The sequence below is a fragment of the Puntigrus tetrazona genome, chromosome 15, assembly GCF_018831695.1.
Source record: "Puntigrus tetrazona isolate hp1 chromosome 15, ASM1883169v1, whole genome shotgun sequence".
NCBI lineage: Eukaryota > Metazoa > Chordata > Actinopteri > Cypriniformes > Cyprinidae > Puntigrus > Puntigrus tetrazona.
The window spans coordinates 9,323,131-9,338,395 of record NC_056713.1 but is presented as its reverse complement, the minus strand read 5'-3'; the positions used below and the strand labels follow the sequence as shown (position 1 = coordinate 9,338,395).

The following is a 15,265-nucleotide window of genomic DNA, read 5'->3' as shown; positions in this document are numbered from 1 at the left end:
CATGGCTCAGCGAGCCGTGACAACAGGCTCTGTGGCGCAATGGATAGCGCATTGGACTTCTAGACTGCCACTTGAGGTGATTCAAAGGTTGTGGGTTCGAGTCCCACCAGAGGCGTTTCATTTTGCCTTTCTTAAGGCCGCTCGGCCAACAAACACCGAGACTTCCTGACCACCCTGATTCAGCTGTCATGAAAACATTGCTCTGTGGCCTCTGTTTCGGACAGGAAGGCGACCTCACATCGATTGGACCGAGACAAGCTGTGAAGTAGGAGCTGCAATTCCGTTTCCAAACCATCCTTTCTGACTTCGCAACATTTTCAAGCAGTCCAGCTCTGCATGCTGTGCTCAGCACCAACCCACAGGTGCTGTGGCTTAGTTGGTTAAAGCGCCTGTCTAGTAAACAGGAGATCCTGGGTTCGAATCCCAGCAGTGCCTTCCTTGTTCACTCATCTGTCGCTGGTCAGGGTTCAACCTTCAGCTCCCTTTTCCAAGATAGCGCGACCTTCTGATGCACCACAGCAAAGAGGTGCCGTGGCTTGTCAACCTTCCTATCTTGAGATTCTGGGTTGGCCAGGGCAGCATGTAGTTTCACCAGGGTGAATCCATGTCTATGACCGGGTGCCGTGACTTAGCTGGATAAAGCACCTGTCTGGTCAACGGGAGGTCCTGAGTACAAATCCCATCGGAGTCTCGGGCAGGGTTGTAGAATCGTCTTCGAGAGTGTGGCTTTAATTTCCAAAAGCGGAACAGCAGGCAGTTTCTCCTGTGTGCCACCCACCAGTTGCTGACAAAGCACACTGGCCGGGCAACGCACAGCTCTGCAAGGGTGCCGTGGCTTAGTTGGTCAAAGCGCCTGTTTCGTAAACAGGAGGTCCTGGGTTCAAATCCCAGCGGTACCTTTATTGGGGTGGTAGCATCACTTTGGAGAGCGTGGCTTTTCTTTCCTGAAGCTGAGTGCAAATGGGTGGCAGTTTCAGTAGGCCATTTCACCAGTGTGCCGCTTATCAACTGCTGCCAAAAAACACTGGCCAGGGACGAATGCATGACTGCAGCAGGGAGCTGTGGCTTGGAAAACGGAGTTCTTGGCTTCGAAATTCCAGCGATGCCTTTGGTGGGGCTGGAGCACCATCAAAGAAAGTGTGGCTTTTCTTTCCTGAAGTGAAATGCAAACGACGGTAGCAAAAGAGGGCCGGGCAACAGGCAGTTGCTCCATTGCGCCACCCCTCAGCTGCTAACAAACAATACTAGCCAAGGCAAAGTGCCAGTAGAAGCAAGGTGCCGTGGCTTAGCTGGTCAAAGCGCCTGCCTTGTAAACAGGAGATCTTGGGTTCGAATCCCAGCGGTGCCTGCAGTGGGCTCTAGCAATCACCTTAGGCAGTGTGGCTTTTCTTTCCTGAAACGGAATGCAAACGGCGGGAGTTTCAGTAGGCCGATTCACCAGTGCGCCACTCATCAGCTGCTGCAAAAAAACACTGGCCAGGGCGAATGGGTGATAGCAGGAGGATAGGGTGGCTTGTGAAGAGGCACAAATCCCAGCTGAGCCGTTCTGCATTCTGAAAGCCCTCACAAGCGAGAATTCAGTATCGCTGGAGCAATGGACTTCTACTCTGACAGATGAGGAGATTCACAGGTTGTGGCTATATCAAGGATAGCGCGGCATGCAAATGAGGTGCCATGGCTTAGCTGGTCAAAGTGCCTGTCTTGTAAAAAGCTGAAATCAAGTGACCTTGCTTTCAGTAGGCTGCTTTGCTAAAACCTTCACATGGCTCGGCAAGCCGTGACAACAGGCTCTGTGGCGCAATGGATAGCGCATTGGACATCCAGACTGCCACATGAGGTGATTCAAAGGTTGTGGGTTCGAGTCCCACCAGAGTTGTTTCTTTTTGCCTTTCTTAAGGCCGCTCGGCCAACAAACACAGAGACTTCCTGACCACCCTGATTCAGCTGTCATGAAAACATTGCTCTGTGGCCTCTGTTTCGGACAGGAAGGCGACCTCACATCGATTGGACCGAGACAAGCTGTGAAGTAGGAGCTGCAATTCCGTTTCCAAACCATCCTTTCTGACTTCGCAACATTTTCAAGCAGTCCAGCTCTGCATGCTGTGCTCAGCACAAGCCCGCAGGCGCTGTGGCTTAGTTGGTTAAAGCGCCTGTCTAGTAAACAGGAGATCCTGGGTTTGAATTCCAGCAGTGCCTTCCTTGTCCACTCATCTGTCGCTGGTCAGGATTCAAACTTCAGCTCCCTTTTCCAAGATAGCGCGACCTTCTGATGCACCACAGCAAAGAGGTGCCGAGGCTTGTCAACCTTCCTATCTTGAGATTCTGGGTTGGCCAGGGCAACAGGCTCTGTGGTGTAATGGATAGCGCATTGGACTTCTAGACTGCCTAGGTGATTCAAAGGTTGTGGGTTCGAGTCCCCCCAGAGTTGTTTCTTTTGCCTTTCTTAAGGCCGCTCGGCCAACAAACACCAAGACTTCCTGACCACCCTGATTTAGCTGTCATGAAAACATTGCTCTGTGGCCTCTGTTTCCACCAGAGTCATGTCTTTTGGCCTGCTTAATTGTAATACTTAATTGTTAATTTTCATTTCTTAATGGAATTTTGTATTCTCGCCAATGTATTATGGCGTCACCATTTTTTGCTTACCTGTGGACATCCATCATCACAAATTGCACTCTCTTTCATGCACAAAATGCATGCAGTGATATGACACTATATGAATAGCTAATGAGCAGGGGCGATTATATCCTGTCAGTCATATTTCTTTCTTTAAATGTATATTGCTCACTTTTCCCTTGTCTTCCTGAAGCCGTGTGAGGTGTGAGCCTGTTCATCACTGGTTGCAGCTTTAATTGAATATGCATTTGTAGGAACTTCTGTTTCATATGCAAAATCTATGCTAGGAGAGTTTTCAAAATTAATCACGCAATGCGCTTGTCAAATTACTGCCATTTGCATTATTTAACACCATTAGTGCACCATTATTTAATTTATTTAATCTTAGTGATCAGTCACTACCCAGTAGTTAAATAAATATTTTTAATACATCTATTACAGATCCATTTACACAGTGATGGCATCACTCTTCTCATTTGTCTTCAGCAAGTTATCTTTTCATCAAGAGAACATCAGTTCAGAGTAGCACAAATGTTACTAATGTATTTAATGCTTTAGACAGTAATCCTATAATACTGAGCAGTGGTACAGATATTCCAATCCACTATGAACAGGTAATTTTGTTCATATGCATCTCAAGTCTTTGAAAGCAGAAGCATAATTACCCAAGAGTGAGGGAGGTCTTATTTAGGCAGGATAAAATCACTGGCTCTCAATCACATGACGTTTTCAGCCTAAACTCAGAGTTGCATATGACAACAAGGAGACATGGCATGGAAGTAATTATGAGTCTTTTGAAAAGCATCAAGCTTACCGTCTCTGACCTTCTGAAGAGTCTTATCAGTGAGGGGAGCTCCTGATGAGATATAGTCTTTTATCTTTTCTTTGCTTCGACTCGTATAATGGACCAAGCGGAACTTTTAGCTTTTTGAGTCTTGTGACAGTGTTACCTAATGTTAAGAGGGTCTTGTTCTGGTTCTTGACTAAATCCAGCAATGTCAGACACTGTTATTTTGTTGATCAAAATTCAATATCAATTCAGTTCAATTAAATTCATTTGTTATATTTAAGTTGTGTATCTAAAATCCGACATTAAGTCAACGTCAAATTGGTATGAAAAACTGATGTCAACCTGATTTTCATTCTCAACAAAAATGCAATGTCAATCTGATGTTATATTAACAATCTGTCCTGTGCCTTCTGGGAATTGTTATGAATAATTTCATATTTTGGTCATTCAATTACTAAATAAAATTATTAGAATTTCAAGTACCTTATTAGTACTGGCCAGTTCTATCCAACTAGTGTAAAATAATAATAATAATAATAATAATAATAATAATAATAATTTCTACAAAATTTCTTTGGAAATGTACTTTTATATGTGCATTTTTCTCATAAAAAATAAGTAATAAATATACAGTGCATGTACTGTTTTCTCACAAATTTGTGTGTGTTGAATAATAAAGTCATAGCGTCGCTAACCACAACAACATACCCTTGACTTAATAATGGCCAGATGAGTATTTAGTAACGGGTATTTAGTGAAACTCAGCTTTCTTGAACCCAAATGACCCTTCCGCACTGGTAACATTAACAGCACTGCTTTCCAAATCTTAAAGACATAAAAACAAATATGATGGTATTTGGTAAGAGCAACAATAAACTGATGCAATAAAAAACAGGCATGCAATACAGAACAATGCTGCTTTATTGGAGAGCAGGTCTAATCTACTTTATTAAACCGATTTATATTCAAGCGTATGTGACCTCATCTAAATCACTGGCAGAAAAAAATGGGACTTATACTATAGACATACTATAGATAGGAGGGAAAAAAGGCTTTTTTCATGTGCAGTGTAAAATAGCAGTAATATTATATATTTCTTATCCATATATTTCAAATATTTGTTCTGCTTTTCTAAATTTAAGATTTTCCCTTTCCGCTAAATTTCTAAAAATATCTGTTAATGTGTTACATTTGTCATAATTTTAGAGTGTTTCTATTTATATACTGTTGTAGTTTAATTTAAAATTACAGTACATTTATTTTATTTTATTTTTAATATGCTACTACTTCCCATTTTCTAAATAACAGAAAAATGGGTCAGGATGTAAATAAACTTTTTAATATTAATCTATATTTGTATAATAATGCACAGATCAGTATAGCAGTGGTCATTGTTAAAGTTGTTTCAAGAATTGTTATAAATAAAGGAAAGAATAGAATTAAAAAGACGATGTAGTACAGATTTGATCATAATGTGGCTGTCAAACTGCAAAAAAGTATGCAGGACTGAGAGATGAAATTGGGAATTGACAATTAAATATAGAGACTTAAGTTTATTTTGCATTTATTAATGTTTGCTTTTAACAGGGAATAGAGGTTTCAGAAGATTAAAAATATGGGTTATCTTTACTTTCATTAAGGTATGTTTGTGTTTGCTAGAAATCCCAATTTGAACTCAATAGGGGTCCTACAGCATCTACGTAGATCAATATGACTATGACTTACATGCTGCGTCACTTGATTCTAAATTTACTGCTTTTCATGACATCCAGAGCTTTTTTTTGACATCCATGATGTCAAACGGCATCAGCTTTTGTGTGCCTTATGATTGACTGGGACACGCCAAGCTGAATGCAGGTTTTTTTTTTTCTTTTAGATTTAAGAGCAATGGCAGAGGTGAAAATTTACAGCATCCATGACATCAAATAGCTATAGACAGACAACTTTTACACTGCATTTGTATTATTTTTGAAATAAATGATGATGACTGCACATTTATGTTTCATGCATCATATGGATGTGCAGCAGTGTTAAAAGCACAAATGTAGAATAATACAATTTGAAAATCACTTCCATTTGTTGCCTCAGAAATCATGCTCTAAGACCGTCTTGCAAATGTTCACGTTAAGTTTTGAAAGCATTATTACTGAATGTTATTTGAATGCTCAGAATAGCCCATTTGTATTATTATTATTGTTATTATTGTTTTTTGTTTTGGCACGAAGAAGTATGATCGAAGAAGACTGTGAAAATTAATCTGCATTGTTAATCTGTTTGATCTTTTACTTTAAAAAAAAAAAAAAAAAAATATATATATATATATATATATATATATATATATATATATATATATATATATATATAATAATAAAAAAATCATTTTGAGGTTTGTGTTTGGATTATTGTAGGGTTGGAAGATTTTATTATAAGATTTCTAACAGAATCAGTGATTTATTGATCTTTTTATCTGATGGTATTTGATAGAATCCATGATGCCATGTGTCTAAACAAGATACCCAGGACCTCCAGCAGAAATATAGACTAACAAAATCAAAAATATAGCAGTACATTTTATTGTACACATCACCATGTTCACCAAACCTATATTGTGAGTGTTTTCTGCTTAAAAGCAATTTTTTTTAGTTTCATCTGACCATAGAAGCCTATAGTGCTCAAAATTGTGAATATTAATGGTTTTAGTACTTACACATAAGTTTTAGGTTTAAGGTTTTAGTATTTTACACATAAGAATTTCTACGGGTGCCAAGAATTGTGACCAACGTTGTAAAAAAAAACATTGCTTTTAATTCTTTTTTCCTTTTTTATCATATTGATATTTCCCCCTCATTTAAAATTCTTCTTATCCAACGAACGATTATATTTTTGTGAATTAAAAAAAAAAACAGATCAAAAGGATTAACAATGCAGATTTATTTTCACAGCCTTCTTTGATCATATTCCCCAAGGGTGCCGATATTTTTTGCCATGACTGTGTGTAACCACTTTGCAAACATTATGAGAATATCATTGAAAACCAATTGAAAACCATTTGTACAACAAAATGCTTCTACGCTCCAAAAGGTTCTTTACTGGTATTGATGGTTCCACAAAGAACCTTTAAACTCCATGGAATCTATCCATAAAATGTTCTTTATACTAGAACCAAATGTTCTTTAGATAATTAAAATGTTCTCCATTCAAATTTTTAGGAGTGCATGGACTCTTTATTGAACTATAGATGCTAATAAAGAACCTGTTTTTCATTTGTCCAACAAGAGAAGGACAAAAAAATGCTGCTGTAAATACTCTAGTCTAATATTTTTTTCTATGAGAGGTTGAAAGTGTTGTGTCCAGTCCATTCTCTCAACTCCCGCTGGCAGGTAATGTGACTCTACACCGATTAAATTATAGGAAATCTACAATTTTCAAGGAAGAGATTCAGAGTACAAGAATCTCTCAGGAGCAAAAGAAAAAAAAGTCAAGGCATCAAAACATCTTCCAAGAAAAGAGTGTCCCAATTACTTCTTTGAGTGCTTACTCCTGGAGCCACATATTGAACTCTTAAAGAGATTATGCGAGAGTACAAAACCAAAATTATGTTAAATAAGGCAATGAAATGCCTGCTTTCCCAGTGTGGTCTGCCATGATGTTTTAACTCTCAGCGGCGAGGTCAAGTCAAGCGCACCTGGGTTAAAGCTCAGGCTTCTAGAGGAACATGTCCACTGCCAGAACAAACAGCAAGAATTTCCAACCGATTCCACCATTCTGCAAAGATTACCGTATTTTCTCATAGATGCTAATTTCTTTCTAAGAGTGACAGAAATCCTCTTTTTTTCCTTTAATCTGGCCGGTATTAAACAGATAATTGTGCCACAGCGGAATAATTCAATTCTTCCTGATTTTAGTCCCACATATCATCTGTAATAATCATAAAAACCTATGACAAACCGCATATGCTCTAATTTCTAGTAGTTTCCGTATTGAATCACCATTTAGCGGCTCACAACGTAAATATTTTGTTAGCGACACACTGGCTGTAACCTCTTCTGGACATTCTGAACGATCCTACTTTAAGATTCCAGAGGTGTGTCCCTTGTTCGTTATAGAAGGAATTTTTATTGAAAATCAGAGTGATGTGGGAAAATGCTCTGTGGTAAAAAGCTCTTTCCACACTTTTTACGCATTATAGTCACAGATTCCATGTTTTAATACAGTGAGAACTACATAAAATATCTAATAAAATATAATTTTAAGTAGCCCACAGAACCTCTTCCCTAAATGCACCAATTAAAAGAATCAATTTTAATACAGTGAAATGAATAACTTGAATCAAAGCTGTTTTAATTACTGTTTAATTAATTGTTTTATTGTGTCCCACAACCCTGTTTCCTCCACGGAAAGACAAATAAATGGCCAAATTTTATTGCATTGCACTCGTCTAGCTTAAACGTTCAACTCTGTTACAGAAGTCATTATTAATGTGAGTAACAGGGTTGATTTTTTTATTTTTTTTTTTCATTTTCATTTAAAACCAAAGTTGAAACATTTTAACCTCTTGAGGTTAAACTGTGAAGGTTGGGCATGTTCACTCACCGACTGTAATGTAAGCAAGCAAGCAAGTAAGTAAATAAAGAAATGGAGCGTTTTAATAAAAAAAAACATATCAATGCCTGATGGTTGTTTACGACCTTGACTCACAATAGCATGTAATAAATAAACGTGTATTTTAGGAAACTGGTAAAATGAACCAAACCTGCATCTAATTGAACAATCTAAGCTACTTTCTTCAGACAGACTTTTTCAATTTAATTCTGAAACCACAGGTTGCCATTTTTCTTGTTGCTTTTTTAACCTAAATGGAAGAACATATTTCAGTTTATTAAACAACGAGTGAAATAGCCAAAAAGAGTGGAGCCAACGCATTTCAGGAAGACAGTCTTAGGTGTTCAGTTCAGATGTAATAAACTGAGCGATCGACCCGTGAAAAATAAATATGCTAAAATGCATTTGAAATACATTTATTTCATGCTGAGAACACTACAAATAAATTTATATATTCACATACGCACATAAGAAATGTTCATTGTGCACAAGTTGTGCTGTAAAATAAACTTCAATTATAATTTTTATATCAATAAATCCTAAGCGATATATCAGTAAATTCGGTAACAGGTTTGAACTATATTTATTAAGAAATTAATATTTTTTTAACTAGAGCTTTCATCGTATTTCACTCAGAAATATGTCACAAAAGACCATTTTGCCACTCCCAAAATATGTCTGAAAATGGGGAATATTTATTTATAGTACGATGCCAGTTGGTAATCGTCGAAAATGGAATTCCCCACTGTCATACCCAGCTTCCTCAACTTTCCAGATTTCTGTTCACATGCGAACGCACCGGATCTAATGATGTGTGTGAATTAAAGAGCACAGGCATCACGTTGAGGGTGTTCCTGCAGCGAGGCCAAGCCATATAGCTTGTGTGGGATGACGGCTTTAAACACCCTTCCCCATCACACTGTTTCCTGCATTGTAATAAATTGGCAAACATTCAGGCAGTTCTGTGTTATCTCACAAGCAAAAGCCCTATTGAATAGCTGGCCAGGATTACCCAGCAAGCTGTTCAGGAAAGATTGCGGAGGGGGCGGACACTGAGCGGACAGGAAGTGCCGGGTCTGCTTAAGTGACAGAGGATGCCCAGGAAAGCCCTTCACTTCTGTGACTCTGATTCCGAGTAACTCAAACCTAATTAGTCAGTCTGGAAAAAAGAATTAGAAACAGAAAAGTCATGTTGCGTAAACGGGACCAAAACACAGGAAAAGTTCATCCAAAAATAAAAGAGAGGCGTTTTGGAAAATCTCAAAGGTGTTCTCGCACAATGAAAGTGAATGGGGACAAGCTTTTAAAATAACACAAAAACACTGTAAAGTTCTACAGTGAATTGAAAACTTTGTGTGAAGAGCAGATTAATGTTTGAATTGGTTCGCAGCTCAAAGAAAGAAACTAATGAAGGTGCTTATGTTTCCCACGCAATAAAAGCAAATGGGTTTAAGGTTTAAGAATGACACTACGCTACAAAAGTATTGAAAGTTCAAATCTTCTAAAGCAATAATATGGCTTTATTTAAAGAACAGACAGAAATCTGGGTTGTCAATGACCACGAATTATAAGCAATTCAAGGGAGATGTTCTGGAAAATGATGTTTTGTTTTGTCTTTTTTTCAGACACAATAAAAGTGAATAAGGCTAAGCTTCAATGACACTACTACTAGCTGCGTGAAAAAAAATTGATAACTTTTTGTCAACAACAGACTAAATTGTAACTCAATACTTAAATTCGAACGCCGATGATATTTGCGAGATGCTGAAGATTACCCAGACAACAGTGAACATTCTCACAACTCGTTGTTTTGAAGTTATATATATGACTATATATATTTTATAGTTGTATAAACATTTGTAAAGTGATAATACATTGTCATATGAATTACTTGCAGAGTTTTTATTTCCTATATGGCGCGCATGCATTTATCCCCAATCCATCTCATTGTATCGACTAAACACTATAAAGTTTCAGTTAATGCTTTTGTGTTTCATGGAGGAAAGAAAGTCCTGCGGGTGAGCAAATGATAATTTTGGGGTGAACTATTCCTGTAGTCAAAAACTACATAAACGATAAATGGATGTTTGCCTCGCAGATGTCCTTTTGTATAAAAGTTTCCCAACGTCGTTTTATAGCTTTGACCTGAGGTTAGATGTCTCCAAGTTTCGAAATTATTTGTGGAGAAAGAGCTGGTTTAGATTTAGACAATTGCGATTAATATGTAATGGAGGTCCAGATTTGGCCGCTCGGTTTCACATTTCCACAGGAACCAATACTGCTGCCATCTCGATTTTTGTTATCGAACGTAGCTAAAGAGAGTGATTCATGAAATGGAAAAATGGACGCTGCTGCTGCTGCTTTAAGTGAAAACATGATTGCACTCCACCCAACTTCAACATCTCTACCCCAAATCCACTTCGATTGGATCTAGCACTGATGTTGGACAGTCAGATACAACGATACAACGCTGACATTTAGGACCAAACGGAAAGAACCATTCCCTTTCAAAATCTAGTCAATTGACTTAATGTTTAATAGGCAGCAACCGTCTAAACCCCAAATGGAAACTCATAAGAGAACGCGCTACGGAGGTAGCAACTTCCTTAGCAGTAACTCATATGCATCAAACGAACACTGGTAAAATATCTACTATATAATGACATTATTGCATTTTAAAAGTGTGCTATGACTACAATAGCAATGAATAGAGAAAGATGCTAACTGTGCTAACTAGCCAATCCTCGGTCTTGTGTTTTAGTGTTAGCATGTCGACTAGCTATTGACGTTATACTCTAACAAGCATGCATACACAAACAGATATTTCCCATTTTAGGGCAGGGAGAGTTTTTATGTAGTTCTCATGTTGGCGAGACAAATACAAATTAAAGTCTTTAAACGTTAGACTCTTTTTTTTTTACAGAGTGTGCCCGTATGATTCATTCTGCAGCTGCGTGTCAAGTTCAGCTGAAACAGGTACATGGAAAAGAGCTGACAGAAAACAGAAGCTCAGCCCCAAACAATCTGAGGGGTTGCTGTGACTTTGCTCTGAATAAACGGTGACCGCTGAAGTGAACAAGGGAAAAAAAACGTCTTGGAGCCCAAATCCAGTTTTAAAAAAGTTTATGCGTTATGAGAACTACATGAGAACAATTTTTATTTTTTATGAAACTGTGTATTTTAGGTGCTGTGCAAAACACTTTTAGGACAGTTTGTAAGTATTTTCATATGCTTTTTTCGTATTTGTCATCCTTTCCTATCAAAATGCTTGATGTGGATGTGAAAACACAGATTTATAATGCAGTATATAAATGTGATTGACACAATGTGATGTCGCATTTATTTTTCAGATGAAAATTTGGAAAAAGACATGATTCTTTCAGCCTGTGATGTGGATTAAGCATTAGAATTAAGTTGCTACCTTACACGTCAGGACTACAACTCCCATACATAGCTGTATTAAAGCACCCAGCTGTCACGTCTTTGGACTTTGTGTTATTGTTTTTGTCGTGTGCCATGTGTTCCATGTGACCTACTTTAGTTAATTGTCTTAGCGTTTTCACCTGTGTCTTATTTATTAAGTAATTCCGTTGAATATTTAAGTCCTGTGGTCCTGTGGTCTTTTCTTGTCTAAGTGGGGAGTTCTTGGTTAGATTGAGCTGCAGTGTGGACCAGACTTTACACCGATAGTCAAGTCAAGTTGCCACACGTGCGCCACACTAATACAAATAATCTTGGAGACAAATGGAAAGGATTAATGGACAATTAAGTCCTAGTAACTCTGTACAACAAACCACTAGAAAGGAAGTATCCCTTTATGACTGTTCAAACCCTCTGCCGAGATCCAGACGTATATTTCCGCTAAAACCCACAAGAGCTAAATTGGCACATCTGGTAAAATAAAGAGTTTGTTTTGATGCGCTTTGTACTTTAGCACTAGACTATTTCCTAAATCTAAACAAAGATAGATTTCAAATGCCAGACCTCTTGGGGAAAATAAGTGTCCTTAATAGCACTGAACGTGCTAATAAATGTTATGCGAATGAAATAAAGGCCACTTAATGACTATGTTTCTTAACACACTTAAGTGCACTTCGTAACGACGTCAAATTAAAAGCTTTGCTTCAAAATACATTCGATGTCTAGTTTTAAAGAGGCACACTTATTTTGATGTGTTGACTAACACTAAAGCATGTCAGGTGTTTGGTTATAATTTTAAATGTAATATTACGTTTAAAGTTCATTTAAATTGTAAAGGTTGCTGTACTTGATAAAGACTACAGAATCACGAAATTGCACATAAAGTGCATTCATTTTGTAAACGTCTTATTTTAATGAAGCGCACTTCTTTTTCACAAGGGGTCACTTTAGGTAAAGCAGGCATAACAGTACACAAATATATAGATTTTCCTATGAAAACCAAACATAGCTTGTAATTTCTGTCACTAAGATACTGATTATTGACATATCAATATAACTTACCAACATTTACCCTTGGGTTTCTATTTGGATTAAGTTTATGTATAATATGATATATTAACTGTCACTCTTTTCGGTTATGATAAATGATCATTTTATGTGTGTTCCAGCCATCAATGTTTAAAGGGAATTTTCCTCTCATTAAAAAGCATTATTCAGTTTCCAGCCTGTACTTACACGACGTTGTAAATTGACCACACATGATGAGAGTTTCGAATCCCCGAAGCTGCGATGCCCACTTAAGATTTGAAACCGCTGATCAAGTAATGAAAACAAGATAAGGCGAAACCCGTTCGGTGGTTTATTTGATTTCTAAACAAAAACCACATCGATGACAAAGTGATTTAGTAATTAAATTGTTGAGATTGTGTTGGATGAGAGAAAACCCGGAGGCGTGTTGGCATCAAAGACCAAAGTATAAAAAAAGAAAGATGGAATATATATATATATATATATATATATATATATATATATATATGTATCGCTGATTAAAAAGATTAAAACAAGGAAGCATTGTGAGAAAGCGGGAGTTTTGGCAGCGATGAAGCCTCTGCGTTTGCACAGTCATCACAACATCGAGGCGAGAGAGAGAGAGACGGCCCTCGGGAAAGTCAATCAGGAGCTGAGGAAGATCAGGCAGGATGCAACACGGGGAAGAAAAGAAGCGGCAAATGTCCAAGAAAACGCACACAGCAAAAGACTTATCTATCTATCTATGTATCTATCTATCTATCTGTCTGTCTATCTATCAGTCTATCTATCTGTCTATCTGACATCTATCTGATATCTGACTTCCATCAAACATCTGAGGTCAATCACGCTCGAAAAAGTACTTTTGCATAAATTAAGAAAATGATTGACATTAAAGTTTATTAACTGTCGAAAACACATCCAAAAACACATGCATTTCCAAATTTGTGTTTTTAGCCTCTGGTTACAAAAAAAGAACACTTTTACATAACATCTACTCCTGTTTCTTTATTTATCTTTATTTATTTTTATCTCTCTCTGCATTTTTACTTTTGCTGTACCTTTATTTCCAGTTACTGATTACAGTACTTTTATAATTTGACTTAGACTTCAGCATTTATACTTAAATATGCTTTAATATATATTTGTTGTCATTTACTTTCACAATTATTTTGTGCTTCCGCTTGCCTTTATTGCAGTTAAAATCATTTTAACGTTTTCTTTTAACCTAACATGCACAATATATTTTATGATTTCTTATTTTCCTTTCATGTTATTTAATATTTAGATTTTATTTAGTTTCAGCTTCAGTTTAGAGCTATAATTTCAGCATATTGCAACGTATTCCCTTTAGTTTAAACTTACTTTAACATTGTTTTTTATCTAATATGTATATTGTATTTTAGCTTTAACTTCAGTGTATGGAGCAATTCTCACTATTAACAGCATATCGACTTTTATTATTACTTATAAAGCACATATTAATGTCTTATTACAACAACTAGCTTACTAACTAATTATAACCGGCTAATTACGCCCTTATTATGGTAAACGTCATAGTTATTAGTGACAACAGGTCTCGATATCGCCAGCCAGCTCTTTCTTCGTAAAAAGGAAGTACAGTAGGGCGTTTTTGTTTCGTTTTTTTGTCTGTGAGGTAAGAGGGTCTATATTTAGCTCAAAGTGACCGCCACGCACGTTTAAAAAAACGAAACGTTTTTAGGTTCACAAGTGTCAACTGGACTGGATTCTGATTGTGCTGTTTTAAAAAGCTCAGCTTCCCAGGATCGGAGCCAGCCGCTAATGTGATGACAAATGATGGTAATAATTTCGGAAAAAAAATTTCCTCGTAGAGAGATGGTGGCCCCGAGTCTTATAAAGCCGAGTGCGTTTGGTTTATAGCCGCCCGCTTTCCCGGTCACTGCAAGGGCTCCCTTCCGCTCCTCAATAGACTTTACTGGCAAAACATATAAAACACCAACCCGCTGTTCCCTTTTTTTTTTCTTTCTCGAATTTGAGCTATTGTCAGACACAGCGCATGACTCATGGAATATATGAATCAAAAAACGTCAAAAAAAAATTATCAGACCGCATGAAGTCAACCGAGATCGTTTCTGCAGCCCGTTAATGAGGAATACATATTTTTCAAATGAACAGAATGAAGCTAAACATATTAAGTAACAGAAATAACAGTAGCGAGTTATACAATACTGATATTTTACATACCTGTGAAGCTTGACAAAATATCCCTGTGAATAAAATGCTTTAAGAGTGTGTAATATGTAATTTACGAAATAATACTAACGCACAAAAATGAAAAATGAAAATCTGGTATGACAACTGTAGATCGAAAAAGAGGACGTTTTGTAGAGTGTTGATGCTGCTCTTTTCCATGCAACAAAATTTGATTAACACTGACTTCTATTAAGAAATGGAAATGAGCAGCTTTAACATTCTTTCAAATTTCTTCTTATGTGTTCTTCCAAAAAAGTTGGTAACACTACTTTTACTAAGCCATTACGCATAATGCATTATTAAAGTAGCATTAATTATGCTTTATAATGCTTTGCAGTTAACACTTAACTATTCATTTTAAATTTGGTTACAATTATTTAGATATGATTATGATATAATGTACCACAAAACGGGTTATCAATAATTATAGTTCATTGTAATGCATGACACATAAAGGCTTTAAATGTCACTGTAAAGTCTTATTGTTTGGCAAGACGTAAAACGCAATGTTATTTTTTAAATATCTTTAAAGACAAATTGAGATTTGATGCGATTCCTCAGTCTAAGCAGGAT

At 37.0% G+C, this 15,265-nt stretch overlaps 6 non-coding genes across 6 annotated transcripts; all 6 read left to right on the top strand.

Moving 5' to 3' along the window:
• The first annotated feature begins 25 nt into the window (after positions 1–25).
• On the top strand, positions 26–115 carry trnar-ucu. The gene is given in 2 exon segments: positions 26–62; positions 80–115. It is a non-coding gene; the product is annotated as a tRNA-Arg (tRNA).
• A 246-nt stretch (positions 116–361) lies between these two features.
• Positions 362–435, top strand: trnat-agu. The gene has a single exon. It is a non-coding gene; the product is annotated as a tRNA-Thr (tRNA).
• Positions 436–825: 390 nt separating this feature from the next.
• trnat-cgu lies at positions 826–899 on the top strand. The gene has a single exon. It is a non-coding gene; the product is annotated as a tRNA-Thr (tRNA).
• A 375-nt stretch (positions 900–1,274) lies between these two features.
• On the top strand, positions 1,275–1,348 carry trnat-ugu. The gene has a single exon. It is a non-coding gene; the product is annotated as a tRNA-Thr (tRNA).
• Positions 1,349–1,786: 438 nt separating this feature from the next.
• On the top strand, positions 1,787–1,876 carry trnag-ucc. The gene is given in 2 exon segments: positions 1,787–1,823; positions 1,841–1,876. It is a non-coding gene; the product is annotated as a tRNA-Gly (tRNA).
• A 246-nt stretch (positions 1,877–2,122) lies between these two features.
• Positions 2,123–2,196, top strand: trnat-agu. Its single transcript has one exon. It is a non-coding gene; the product is annotated as a tRNA-Thr (tRNA).
• The last annotated feature ends 13,069 nt before the right edge of the window (positions 2,197–15,265 follow it).